Source organism: Theropithecus gelada, chromosome 5, assembly GCF_003255815.1.
Source record: "Theropithecus gelada isolate Dixy chromosome 5, Tgel_1.0, whole genome shotgun sequence".
Classification (NCBI taxonomy): Eukaryota; Metazoa; Chordata; class Mammalia; order Primates; family Cercopithecidae; genus Theropithecus; species Theropithecus gelada.
Window position 1 is genome coordinate 72,545,567 of NC_037672.1, and position 15,112 is coordinate 72,560,678.

Sequence of the window (15,112 nt, forward strand, 5' to 3'; positions counted from 1 at the left end):
AGTCAATAGTGGAAACAAAAATAGAATAGTCAAACTTATTTAAAAAATTAACAACACACTGTGGAATAAGCAATACATAAAAGAGAAAGTGAAAAAGAAAATTAGATAAAAAATTTGAGACAAGTGAAAATAAAAATACAACCTACCAAAATGTACGGGATGCAGCAAAAGCACCCCTAAGAGGGAAGTTTATAGTAATCACGACTATATTAAAAAAGAATGTCCAAATTACCAGGCTAACATTACACATAAAAGAGCTAAGAAAGAACAAACTAAGCCCAACGTTCACAGAAAAAAAAAACAAAATATATTTGAGCTGAAATACATGTAATTAAGAATGGAAAAATGGAAAATAAATCAGCAAATCTAAGATATGAGTTTTTTTGAAAAGATAAATTGTCAAATAGCTAGACTAAAACTAAAAATAGAATAATCAAATAAAATAAAGAAATGAAAGTGGCATTGCAAGTAATGCCTCAGAATAGAAAAGATTATAAGAACCTACTATGAACAATTATTAACCAACAAATTGGACAACTTAGAAGAAATTTATAAATTCATAAGATCATAAAACCTACTAATATATTTTTAGAACCTAACAATAATGAATAAGGAGATCGAATTAGTAATCAAACTTCCCAATAAAGAAAAGCCAGCATCAGATGGCTTCATTACCAAACACTTGAAAAATAATTAATGCCTTTTCTTTACAATCCTTTCCAAAAATCTGAAAAGGAAAAGACACTTTCAAACTCATTTTATGAGGACAGCATTTTACTGATAACAAACCCAGACAAACACATGACAGAAATAGAAGAATAAGGAGAAGAAGAAGAAGAAGAAAAAAAAGTCCAATATTGTTAATAAACATAGATGAAAAATTCCTCAACAGAAAATTGGAAAGCTTAATTCCGCAGCATATTAAGAGGTTCATTCGTCATGACTAAACGAAATGTATCCCTAGAATGATGGATTGTTGAAATTACAAAAATCAACAAATGTGATACACAGTAACAGAATGATGAATGAAGACCACACCAACATCTCAGTAGATGCAGATAGAGCATTTGACACAGTTGAAAAATTGTTTATGAATAAAAGAGAAAAAAGTCTCTCAACGAAATAGAAATAGAAGTAAATTACCTTAAAATAAGAAATAACAGGCTGAGCGTGGTGGCTCACAGCTGTAATCCCAGCCCTTTAGGAAGCCTAGGCGGGTGGATCACCTCAGTTCAGGAGTTCAAGACCAGCCTGGCCAAGATGGTGAAACCCCATCTCTACTAAAACACAAAAATTAGCTGGCGTGGTGGCATGCACTTGTAATACCAGCTACTCGGGAGGGTAAAGGAGGAGAATTGCTTGAACCTGGGAGGCAGAGGTTGCAGTGAGCCAACCTAGTCCATGCCACTGCACACCAGCCTGGAAGACAGAGCAAGACTCGTTTCAAAAAAAATAAAAGAAACGAAAGAACACTTATGAAAAGCCCACAGCTTATCATATTCAATGGTAAACAATAACAACAAAAACAAACTGAAATGTTCTTATCAGGACAAGGCAAGGACCCCACTCTTGCTACTTCTATTCCACATAGTACTGGAGTACCAACTGAAACCATTAGACAATAAAAATAAATAAAAGTCTATAACACAGAGAGGAAAATCACCTCTGTTTGAAGATAACATGATACTGTATGTGAAAAACCCTAAATACTCCCCAAAATACTCTTAAAACTAATAATTCAGTAAATTTGCAGAATATGAAATCAACATACAAAATTCAGTTATCTTTCTGTATACTAACAAAAAACAATTAGAAAAAGAAATTGAGAAAACATATCCTATAGAGAAACAATACATGGAAATAAACAAGTAGGTGAAAGTGTTGTGTATCAAAAACTACAAAACATTGATGAATGCAATTAAAGAATACATTATTTTGGAAAGATATGTTGACTGAAAAACAATACTGTTTAAACACTTGTGCCATCTAAAGCAATTCATGGATTTAATATAATTCCTATTAAAGACCCATGACATTTTTTTATAAAAGTAGACATTATTTTTAAATTCATAATGAGCCATGAATGCTCATTAAAGACTCATGAAGGAGGCAAAACAATGTTGAGGAGAAAGTCTAACAAAGCTGGAGGCATCACATTTTCTTATTTCAGAATATATTAAACGCTACAGTAATTAAAATAGTCTGTTTTTAGAGCCCAAAAATAAAGCCACAAATATATAATCAACTGATCTTCAACAAGGGTGCCAAGTACATTCAATGAAGAAAAGTCAGCCTCTTAAATAAATGGTACTATGAACACTGGATATCCACAAACAGAAAAATAAAGTTTTATCCTTACTATTTACTACACAAAAAATCTACTCAAAATGGGTACAAGTCTTAATCATAGGACTTGAAACTATAGAATTCCCAGAAGAAAATATAAAGCAAAAGCTTCATAACATTGGTCTGGACAATATTTTTGAATATGACCTGAAAAGCACAGACAAGAAAGAAAATACAAGGAGTTGGAATTGTATGAAACAAACAAACAAAAATATTCTACACAGCAAAGAAAATAATCAATAGTGTATAAAGGTAATTATATGAAACAGGAGACATACTCTCAAGATATGTATCTGATAAGGGGTTAAAAACTAAAATATTTATGTAACTGTGAAAACTTAATAACAAGAAGCAAAAATATAAAATAAAATAAGATAAAGAAACTCTGATTACTAAATGAAAAAATAAATGGAAAAATACTTGAAAAAAACATTTCTCCAAAGAAGTTATACACATGGCCATCAGCTGTATGATGAAATGCTCAATATAATTAATCATCAGAAAAATCAGAACCATAATGATATGTCAATTCACAACTCTTAGGATGTATTTATTAGCACAGATGCACACAAGCAAACACACACACAGCAATTGTTGGCTTGGATGTGGAGAAATTGAAACTCTCGTACACTGTAGGTGAGAATATAAAATATTGCAGACACTATGGAAACAATGTAGAGGTTCTTAAGAAATTAAAAACAGAACTTCCACATGGTGAACCCCACCTCTACTAAAAATATACAAATTAGCCAGGCAGTAGTGGCATGAGCCTGTAATCCCAGCTACTCAGGCGGCTGAGACAGGAGAATCGTTTCAGCCTGGGAGACGGAGGTTGCGGTGAGCCGAGATCCTGGCACTGCATGGCAGTCTAGGAAAGAGTGAGACTCTGTCTCAAAAAATAATAATAATAATAAATTTATACACACGCACACACACACACACACACACACACACACACACACACATACATCTTCTGTATGACCTAACAATCCTGGCATATGTGACAACATAGAAAAACCTTTAGAAAATAATATGAAGTGAAATAACACAGAAGCAAACACTTCACACTTCCACTTCTGTAAGGCATCTAAAACAGTCAGATTCATAGAATCAGAGAGTAGCATGGTGGCTCCTAGAGACTAGGGAAAGAGAGAAATTGGGAGTTGCTGTTCAACGGGTATAAAGTTTTAATGAAACAAGATGCATAAGTTCTAGAGATCTGCTGCAGAGTGTTGTGGCTCTAGTTAACAGTATTGTATTTTACACTTAAAAATGTGTTTTTTATTTTAAGTTCAGGGGTGCATGTACAAGTTTATATAGGTAAACTTATGTCATGGGGGTTTGCTGTGCAGAATATTTTATCACTCAGGTGTTAAGCCTAGTGCTCTGTAGCTATTTCTTCTGATCTTCTCCTTCCTCCCACTCTTCAGCTTCAAATAGACCCCAGTGTCTTTTGTTCCCCTGTATGTGTCCATGTGTTCTCATCATTTAGCTCCTACTTACAAATAAGGACCTGCAGTATTTGGTTGTCTGTTCCTGTGTTAGTTTGCTAAGAATAATGACATCCAGCTCCATCCATGTCCCTGCAAAGGACATAATCTCATTCTTTTTTTTTCTGGCTTCATTGAATTCTATAGTGTATAGGTACTACATATTCTTTATCCAATCTATCACTGATGGGCATTTACATTGATTCCATGTCTTTGCTATTGTGAACAGTGCCGCAATGAACATATGTATGCATGTTTCTTTGTAATAGAATTGTTTACATTTCTTTGGCTATATACTTAGTAATGAGATTGCTGGGTCAAATGGTATTTCTGTATTTAGGCCTTTGAGGAATCACCACACTGTCTTCCATGATGACTGAATTAATTTATACTCCCCAAAGTATATAAGTGTTCCTTTTTCTCCCCAACCTCTCCAACATCTGTTTTTTAAATTTATTTTTTATTTTTTAATAATAGTCATTCTAACTGGTGTGAGATGGTATCTCATTGTGGTATAAATTTGCATTTGTCTAATAATCAGTGATGCTCAGCTATTTTTTCAAGTGACTGATGGATGCATGTATATCTTCTTTTGAAAAGTGCCTGTTTATATCCTTTGACCACTTTTTCATTTTTTTCCTTGTAAATTTGTTTAAGTATCTTATAGGTGATGAATGTTAGACTTTAGCCAGATGCATGGCTTGCAAAATAATTTTCTTCCACTCTGTAGGTTGTTTAATCTGTTGATATTTTCTTTTGCTGTGCAAAGGTTCTTTAGTTTAGTTAGATGTCATCTGTCAATTTTTGCTTTTATTGCAATTGCATTTGGCGTTTCGTCGTGAAATATTTGCCCATGTCTATGTTCTGAATGCTGTTGCAGAGTCTGTCTTCCAGGGTTTTGATAGTTTTGGGTTTTGCATTTAAGTCTTTAATGCATCTTGATTTTTGTATATGGTGTAAGGACGGGATCCAGTTCTAGTCTTCTGCATACGGCTTTGTACAGTATGGCCATCTTAACAAGATTGACTTCCTATTCATAAGCATGGAATGTTTTTCCATTTGTTTGTGTCATCTCTAATTTCTTTGGGCAGTAGTTGTTTTTTGTTTGTTTGTTTTTTTGCTTTTGGAGATCTTTCACCTATTTGTATTCCTTTGTATTTCATTCTTTTTATGGCAATTGTGAATAAGAGTTTGTTTCTGATTTGGATCTTGGCTTGGCTCTTGCTGGTGTATAGAAACGCGACTGATTTCTGCCCATTGAATTTTCATCCTGAGACTTTGCTCAAATTGTCACCTTAAGAAGCTTTTGCCCCGAGACGCTGGAGTTTTCTAGATATAGGATTATGTCATCTGCAAATAAAGATAATTTTATTTCCTCTCTTCCCATTTGAATGCACTTTATTTCTTTCTCCTGCCTGATAGCCCTGACCAGAACTTCCAATACTATGTTGGCTGGGAGTGATAAGAGGGCATCCTTGTCTTGTGTAGGTTTTCAAGGGAAATCTTTTCAGCTTTTGCCCATTCAGTAAGATGTTGACTGTGGGTTTGTCATAGATGTCTCTTATTTTGAAGTGTGTTCCTTCAATACCTAGTTCATTGAGAGTTTTTAGCAAAAATTAATGCTGAATTTTATCGAAGGCCTCTTCTGCATCTATTGAGATAATCATGTAGTTTTTGTATTTAGTTCTGTTTATATGAAGAGTCACATTTATTTATCTCCATAGGCTGAGCCAACCTTGTATCCTGGGGATAATGCCTACTTGATCAAGGTGGCTAAGCTTTTTGATATGCTGCTGCATTCAGTTTGTCAGTGTGTTGTTGAGGATATTTGCTTTGAGGTTTACCGAGGACATTGGCTTAAAGTTTTCATTTTTTGTCATATCTCTGACAGGTTTTGGTAGGATGATGCCAGCCTCATAAAATGACTTGGAGAGGAGTCCCTTTTCCACAATTCTTTGAAATAGGTTCAGTAGAAATAATACCAGGTCTTCTTTTTTATGTCAGGCACAATTTAGCTGTGAATCTATCTGGTCCCAGGATTTGTTTGGGTAGTAGGCTACTTATTACCGCCTCCATTTTAGAACTTGTTATGGGTCTGTTCAGCAATTCAATTTCTTCTGGGTTTAGTCTTGGGAGGGTGTAAAATTCCAAGAATCATTTCTTCTACAGTTTGTAGTTCTTGTGCATACAGGTGTTCATAATATTCTCTGATGGTTGTTTTTATTTATGTCAAGTCTGTAGTAATCTCCTCCTTGTCATTTCTGATTGTGTTTATTTGAATCTTCTCTCTCTTTTTTATTTATTATTCCAGCTAGGAGTCTATTTTATTTTTTCAAAAAAAAACACAAAACTCAGATTCTTGATTTATTGTTCTTTTGAATGTTTTTATTGTGTCTGTATCTCTTTCAGTTCACCTTTGATTTTCATTATTTCTTGTCTTCTGCTAGCTTTGGAATTGTTTTTGCTCTTGGTTCTCTTGTTCTATTGTTGTTATAATAATAATAATTATTATTATTATTATATAATTATTATTATTAAATAAAATAAATATTATTTTGAGCCAGAATCTGGCTCTGTTGCCAGGCTGCAGTGCAGTGGCATGATCTTGGCTCACTGCAAGCTCTGCCTCCCCGGGTTCATGGCATTCTCCTGCCTCAGCCTCCCGAGTAGCTGGGACTACAGGCACCAGACACCACGCCCAGCTAATTTGTTGTATTTTTAGTAGGGACAGGGTTTATCCACGTTAGCCAGGCTGTTCTGGATCTCTGGACCTCATGATCTGCCCACCTTGGCCTCACAAAGTGCTGGGATTACAGGCATTAACCACCGCGCCCAGCCCTCTTGTTTTTTTAGTTATGATTTTCAGGTTGCTAACTTGAGATTTTTCTAGCTTTCTGAAGTAGGCATTTAGTCCTATACATTTTCCTCTTAACACTACCTGAATTTATCCCAGAGATTTTGGTATGTTGTATCTTTTCTCATTAGTCTGAATGATCTTCTTGAGTTCTGTCTTAATTTCATTATTTGCCCAAAAGTCATTCAGGAGCAGTCATTATTTGCCCAAAAGTCATTCAATGTAATTGTATGGTTTTGAGTAAATTTCTTAGTCTTGATTTCTAATTTGATTGGACTGTAGTCCAAGAGATTATTTGTTACACTTTCAATTCTCTTGTATTTGCTAAAGAGGGTTTCACTTCTGATTATGTAATCAATTAAAGAGAAAGTGTCCTGTGGCAGTGAGAAAAATGTATATTATTCTGTTTGTGGTGGAGAGTTCTGTAGATATCTATCAGGTTTATTTGATGTAGTGCTGAGTCCATTTCCTAAATAATTGCTAATTTTCTGTCTTGATGATAGGTTTAATATTATCACTGGGGTATTAAAGTGTCCCACTATTATTGTGTGGGAGTCTAAGTCTCTTTGCAGGTCTCTAAGTACTTGCTTTATGAATCTGGATGCTCCTGTGTTGGGTGCATTTATATTTAGGATAATTAGATCTTCTTGTTGAATTAAACTCTTTACCATTATGCAGTGTTCTTCTCTGTCTTTTTTATTTTTTGTTTAAATTCTGTTTTGTCAGAAAGTAAGATTGAAACATGTTTTTTTCTGTTTTCTATATGTTCGGTAGATTTTTCTCCATTCATTTATTTTGGGCCTATGTATGCCGTTGCAGGTGAGATTGGTTTCTTAAATACAACATACCAATGGGTCTCGGTTCTTTAACCAGCTTATGCCTCTGTATTTTTTGACTAGGGCATTTAGCCCATATGCATTTAAGGTTAATATTGATATGTGTGGATTTGATCCTGCCATCATGATGTTAGCTGGTTATTTTGCAGACTTGTCTATGTGGTTGATTTATAGTGTCATTGGTATGTATACTTTAGTGTGCTTTTGTAATGGCTGGAATTTTTTTCTTTTCCTTACATATTTAGTGTTTCCTTAAGAAGCTTTTGTAAGGCAAGTGTGGTGGTAACAAATTTCCTCAGCCTTTGCTTGTCTAAAAAATATTTTTCCTTTTTGTATAAAGCTCAGTTTGGCCATATGTTAAATATTGGCCCCCAATCTCTTCTGGTTTGTAGGGTTTCAGCGGAGAGGTACACTGTTAGTTTTATGGGCTTCCCTTTGTAGGTAACCTGTTTTTTTCCATTTTTTTTTTTTAATGGTTTTTTTTTTTTTTTTTTTTTTTTCGTTTCTACCAAGAAGAACCTGATAATCATGTGTCTTGATGATAATCTTCTCATGGAGTACCTTCCTGGGGTTCTCTGTATTATCCAAATTTGAATGTTGGCCTCTCTAGCTAGGTAGGGGAAGTTCTCAGAGTTGATACCTGAAATATGGTTTCCAAGTTGATTCCATTGTCCCCATATCTTTCAGGTACTCCAGTTAGTTGTAGATGCAGTCTCTTTACAAAATCTCGTATTTTTTGGAGGTTTCGTTCGTTCATTTTCATTCTTTCTTTTTCTATTTTTGTCGGCCTGTCTTAATTCAGACCGGCATTCTTCAAACTCTGAGATTCTTTTCTTTCCTTGGTCTATTCTGCTATTAATACTTGTGATTTCATTATGAAATTCATGTGGTATAATTTCCAGCTCTATTAGATTGTTTACTTTCCTCTTTATACTGGTTACTATGTAAAGTAGAGTTCTTTATACTATATTTTGCTCCTATCATAATTTATTATCATTTTTAGCTTTCTTGCTTTTGGGTTATAATGAACTTGTTTAGCTTAGTGAACTTCATTTCTGTCCACATTCTGAATTTTACTTCTGTCATGTCAGACATCTTAGCCTCAGCCTGGTTCTGAACCCTTGCTGGAGAGGTGAAGTGGTCATTTGGATGAGAGAAGGCACTGTGACTTTTTGAGTTTTCAGTATTCTTACAATAATTTTTTTATCTTTTTGGGCCTATGTATCTTAAATTTTTGAGGTTGCTGACCTTTGCTTGTGTTTTTCTTTATCTTATTTAATTACCTTGAGGGTTCATGGTGATATAAGGTGAATTCAGCCAACTGACTTTGTTTCTGGAAGAGTTTGGGGGGCCAACTTACTGTTCCCAAGTCCTGTACCACGTGCTTTAACTCCAGTGGACTTCTATTGGGTCCCAACTTTGTTCTCTGGCTCCTCAAGGTTTTGAGTCTTCTGAGCTGAGGTGATTGAGGTGCAGCAGCTGCAGCAGAGTGCTAGTGAATGCAGAGGTGTCTGCCTCACTATGGTTGTTCATCACGAAGGCTGAAGCGAGGCAACTGGAGGGGGAGTGGAGAGCCCCTGCTGGAGACTGTGTGCTGTTACCATGGAGATGGTGTTGGATTAGGGTGGGTTGCTGGGCAGCATAGTTCTGGGTCTCTTCTCTGTGCCCCACCAGCAAAAGTGATCACTCAGGGTATGGGAGGATTTCCTGTTCTCTGTGCAGCTTTAGCACAAGGTTGGGGGACTGGCAGGGGCAGGGCTTTCTGATTCTGTGCCCGCCAAGGCTATGTCTGCAAAGGCTGTCGGCAGGGAGGAGCGGTGCGGTGGGAGATTGTACTGCACTCCTGTGTGCTGCTGGGGCAAGCAAAGCAAAACCCACTCATGCAGACTTGCACCAGAACAGCGGTGTGGGGAGTTACTGTGGGCTAAAAGGAAGCTGCAGTATTGAGAGAGAACATGTAGACTGGTGCATGGCTATGGGGGCCATCTCACTGGAGCTCCCCAGTCAGGCACAGTCCTCTGTTGCAGAAGCTACGATGTGTGATCCCAGGGCACCAAAGACTACCGTGTAAGTAGTCATGGCCAGGCTGGGGCCCTGGAAGAGGGCGGAAGTCCAAGGAATGCTCCAGTCAGACCAGCCTCATCTGATGTGCAGAATTGCCCTGCAAAGACCAGGTCCGACAATTCCCCTAGGGCTAATGTGAGCAAATTGAGCCTAGAGAGATTGCCGTTGATGGCTTTCCTACAGATGCTTCTACACCAACCGCTCTGGGCTCCACATCAACCCCTCCGGGCTCCACATCAGCTGACTTACTGCTCCACCACTTTGCTTGTCTCCTGAAGGAGCTATACCAGAGAGATGCTGGTCAGCAATCACTCATTGCAATAATCCCAGGATGGAGAGGCTGTTCAGGGGGTCTAAGCCAGGGGCTCCCCATTTGGTGACTAGCAGTGTGATGTGTAGAATCCATGGGAGATAAACTGGCCTCCTTTTCTTGAATCAACTGGAGATTGTTGGAGCTGTGGATATGGCATTTAGGGTCTTTGCTCCTGTGGTAGTCTGAGGGTAGCAAGCTAAGTTCGACTGCAGAGGCTGTGGCAGAGAGGCTTTCATGTGCCCCTGGAGGCTCTATCCAGGGAGTTTCCAAGTTGTTACTAGATCAATAGTTCTGGCAGGGGGTGGCTAGAGGGCCAGGTTTGGGAGATCTGCCTGGTGAGAAGATATGGGAACAGGTACCCACATGACAATCTGGCCACTTTTCTGTAGGGCTGCTGCAGTATGCTGGGGGCCCACTCCAGTCTCTAGTTACCTCAGATTTTCCAGTAACTGAAGGTATCACCAGTTAAGTCTGAGAAACAACAAACATGGCAGCCTGCTCTTTTTTCTAATAGCTCTGTACCAGTGAGGTACAGACCTGTTGCTGGCCCAAACACATCTCTAGAAGGTGTCTGGAGACCTCAGTTGCGAGTTCTAACACAGTCAGAAGGAACGGGATCAGAGTGCTGCTTCAAAAAGTGATATGACCACATTTTCATAGAGCAGATGTACTGTGCTGCGGGTATACATCCAGCCTCTGGTCACCTTGGAACCTCCAAAGCTCAAAGGCAGGAATGGTTAGGTTGTCCAAACAGCAAATATGGTAGCCTGCCCCTTCCCCTGGAAGCTCTGTACTAGGGAGACCTGAAAATTCTGTCAGTTGAGGAACACCAGTGGCAGTACCCAAAAATCCCAGTTGAGAGACTCCGCCCAGTGCTGAAGAAAAGGATCAGGGACCCACTTTAAAAAGCAGTCTGGTCACATATTTTTGTAGGACTGCTTTGCTGTGCTGGGCCATCACTTTCACCCTAGTCATCTTGGATTCTTCAAAACCTCCAAGCTGGAATTGTTAAGTCGCCCAAACAGCAAAGAAGGCAGCCCACAACTCCTGGGTGCTCCCTCCCAGGGTGTTTTCAAATCTCTATTGGTGGGAGAGCACTGGGTAGGGTGGCTAGAAGCCCCTCTTTGGAGGTCCCACCCAATGGGGAGGAACAGGATCTGGGACCTGCTTAAAGAAGCAGTCTGGCCAAGTTCAGGTAGAACAGATTTGCAACAGCTGAGGGTTTCCTTCCATCCCTCTAGTCCATTTGGACTCTCGGAAGCTAAAAATGCAGTACAGCTAAGTTGCCCAAAAAGCAAAATTGGCAACCCGCCTTGCTCACTTCCCCTCCGCACCCAACTCCAGCTTCATCTTGGGTAGGCACAACACTGCTACCATGCTTGTCTGGAATTCCAAGTCAGTGGATCTTATCCTGTGATGTGCTGTGAACGTGGTGCCTGCAGACTGTCACCGCTTGGCCTCCCGAATTAAGCCTCTTTGCTAGGAGTATATATTCATTCCTAACCTCCCACTTTGCCAGAGCTACATCTAGTTTTGCCAGGAAGCCCAGAAAGCTGGGGTATCTAAAACTCCCAGATCTCTACACATGCCTGAGCTGCTGCTCTGCCTAGACTCCATGTAGCTCTGTGCGTCACATTTAAGGCTCTGGTGGAGTGGTTTCATGAGGGGATTTCCTGATCCGAGGGTTGCAGAGATCTGTGGGAGAAGAATGTTACCTGGGGTTGCACATTCACTCTTCACTTCCCTGGGTCAGGGAGGCTCACTTGTCTCTGCATTGCTCCTGGGTGGGACATCATCCTGATTCATTTCTTTCTTTCTTCCTTCCTTCCTTCCTTCCTTCCTTCCTTCTTTCCTTCCTTCCTTCCTTCCTTCCTCCCTCCCTCCCTCCCTCCTTTCTTTCTTCTTTCTTTCTCTCTTTCTCTCTTTCTTTCTCTCTTTCTTTCCCTTTCTTTCTTTCTCTCTTTCTTTCTTTCTTTCTTTCTTTCTTTCTTTCTTTCTTTCTTTCTTTCTTTCTTTCTTTCATTTTTCTTTCTTTTCTTTCTTTCTTTTCTTTCTTCTTTCTTAGTTCAGATGTCATTTATTCATAATTTATTTTTGTTGCTCTTCATTGTATTTATTTTACTTTAAGTTCCAGGATACATGTCCAGGATGTGCAGATTTGTTACATAGGTAAATATTTGTCATTGTGGTTTGCTGCAGCTATCAAGTTGTCACTGAGATATTAAGCCCCGAATGCATGAGCTGTTTATCCTGATGCCCTCCCTTCCCTAGCCCAACAGGCTCCATTGTGTTTTCTTCCCCTCCATGTGTCCATGTGTTCTTGTTGTTCGGTTCCCACTTATAAGTGAAAACATGTGGTGTTTGGTTTTCTGTTTCTGCATTAGTTTGCTGAGGTAATGGCTTCTAGCTGCATCCATGTCCCTGCAAACAGCATGATCTTATTCCTGTTTATGTCTTCATAGTATTCCACAGTGTATATGTACCACATTTTCCTTATCCAGTCTATCATTGATGGGCTTTTGGGTTGATTCTATCTCTTTGCTATTGTGAATAGTGCAGCAATGAACATATGTGTGCATGTATCTTTAAAATATAATAATTTATATTCTTTGGGTATATACTCAGTAATGGGATTATACCAATATTAACCTTAAGTGTAAATGGGCTAAATGCCACAATTAAAAAATATAGAATGGCAAGCTGAATGAAGAGTCAGGACCCATCAACACGTTGTATGCAAGAGACCCATCTCATGTGCAAAGACACACATAGGCTCAAAATAAATGGATGGAGGAAAATTTATCAAGCAAACAGAAAGCAGAAAAAAGCATGTCTTGCTATCCTAGTTTCTGACAAAACAGACTTTAAACCAAAAGATCAGGAAAGATAAAGAAGGCCATTACATAAGCATAAAGGGTTCAATTAAACAAGAAGAGCTAACTATCCTAAATATATATGCACCCAATACAGAAAACACCCAGACTTATAAAAGCAAGTTCTTAAAGACTTACAAAGAGAGTTAGACTCCCACGCAATAATAGTGGGGTATTTTAACACCCCACTGTCAATATTAGACAGATCATTGAAGCAGAAAATTCAGAAAATTAACAACAATGTTCAGGACTTGAACTCAGCTCTGGATTAAGTGGACTTGACAGATATACATAATTCTCCACCCAGAAAACCAAGGAATATACATTATTCTCGGCACAACATGGCAGTTGCTCTAAAATCAATCACAGAATTGGAAGTAAAACACTCCTGAGAAAATACAAAAGAACTGAAATTATGCTAAGCAGTGTCTCAGACCACAGCACAATCAAATCAGAACTCAAGATTAAGAATCTCACTTAAAACCCCACAACTACAGGGAAATTGAACAACCTGCTCTTGAATGATTCTTGGGTAAGTAATGAAATTAAGGCAGAAATCAAGAAGTTGTTTCAAACCAATGAGAACAAATAGACAATGTAGCAGAATCTCTGGGATGCAGCTAAAATATCGTTAAGAGGGAAATTTAAAGGACTAAATCCCCACATCAAAGAGCTCCAAAGTCCTCAAATTGATGCAAGCATCACAACTAAAATATCTGGAGAACCAAGTACAAACAAACTCCAAAGCTAGCAGAAGACAAGAAATAACCAAGATCAGAGTGGTGCTGAAGGAGATAGAGACATGAAAAATTACTCGAAAAATTACTCAAAAATCAACAAATCCAGGAGCTGTTTCTTGAAAAAGTGAAATAAAATAGACAGCTGTCTAGACTAATAAAAAAGGAAAAGAGAGAAGAATCAAATAGACACAATAAAAATGATAAAGGAGATATCACCACTGACTCCATAGAAATACCAACCATCATTAGATAATACTATAAAGACCTCTGTGCAAATAAATTAGAAAATCTAGAAGAAGTGGATAAATTCCTTTACACATGCACTCTCCCAAGGATGAACCGAGAATAAGATGAGATCAATAACAATTATGAAATGGAGGCAGTAATAAATACCCTACAAACCAACCAGAAAAAAAAAAAAAAGCCCAGGATCAGATGGATTCACAGCTGCCTTTTATTTCTCCATTCTCTGTGGATCAGTTGCTTCCTTGATTAGTCCCAGTGTAAGTACCTGGATGTTTCAACTGAAGGTGCTGTATTTACTCACTCCATCTGTTTCTCTCCATGACAGGCATGCATATTAGCTGCTTCTAGTTGGCCATCTTGGCCTCTCCCCACTTGTAATAAGTTTCAAGAGTGTATCTCATATTAAGTGATTTTGCTAATACAAAATATGCTTCTGAGATGTTGCAGATTTGGTTCCAGACTACTACAATAAAACAAAACATGCAATACAGTGAGTCACACCATTTGCTTTAGTTTCTCTGGCACAGAAAACTTATGTTTACACAATGCTGCAGTCCATTAATTCTGCAGTAGTATTAAGATTCAAAAAAAGTACATGCCTTAATTAAAAACACTTCATTGCTAGAAAGTGGTAACACTCATCTGAGCCTTCAGTGAGTTGTAAATTTTTTGCTGGTGGAGAGTCTTTATTGCATCAATGTTGATGGCTGCTAACTCATCAGAGTAGTGGCTGCTAGTAGTTGGCATGGCTGTGGCACTTTCTTAAAAGTAAGAAAACAACAGCAGGTGCCACATCCACTAACCCTTCTTTTTCACAAAATATTTCTGTTTAATATGCATTGTTGTTTGATAGCAATTTTCTCATGGTGGTTCTTCTTTCAAAATTGAAATCAAACATCTGAAAGTGTAATGCTGCTTTATTAACTAAGTTTAAGTCATATTCTAAATTCATTGTTATCATTTCAACAATGTTTACATGTTCTTCACCAGTAGTAGATCCATATCAAGAAACAACTTTCTTTGCTCTTCCATAGGAAGCAACTCCTCATGTATTTGTTTTATCACGGGATTGCAGCAATGTAGTTACATCTTCAAGTTGAGTTATCTTTCTATTTCCACCATATTTGCCATTATTTCCTCCACTGGATTCTTTGTTATAGGGCCGACAGGTTCACATGCCCACTCTGCAATAATAGACCAATTACACTGAGACATTACGTCTTGCAGCAAAGAAAGAGTTTAATAATTACAGGGCACTGAGCAGGAAGATAGGTGGAGACCCTAAAACTCATCTCCCTAAGGAGTTCTGGGCTGGATTTTTTAAGGGGATAATGGAGAGTGATGGACTGA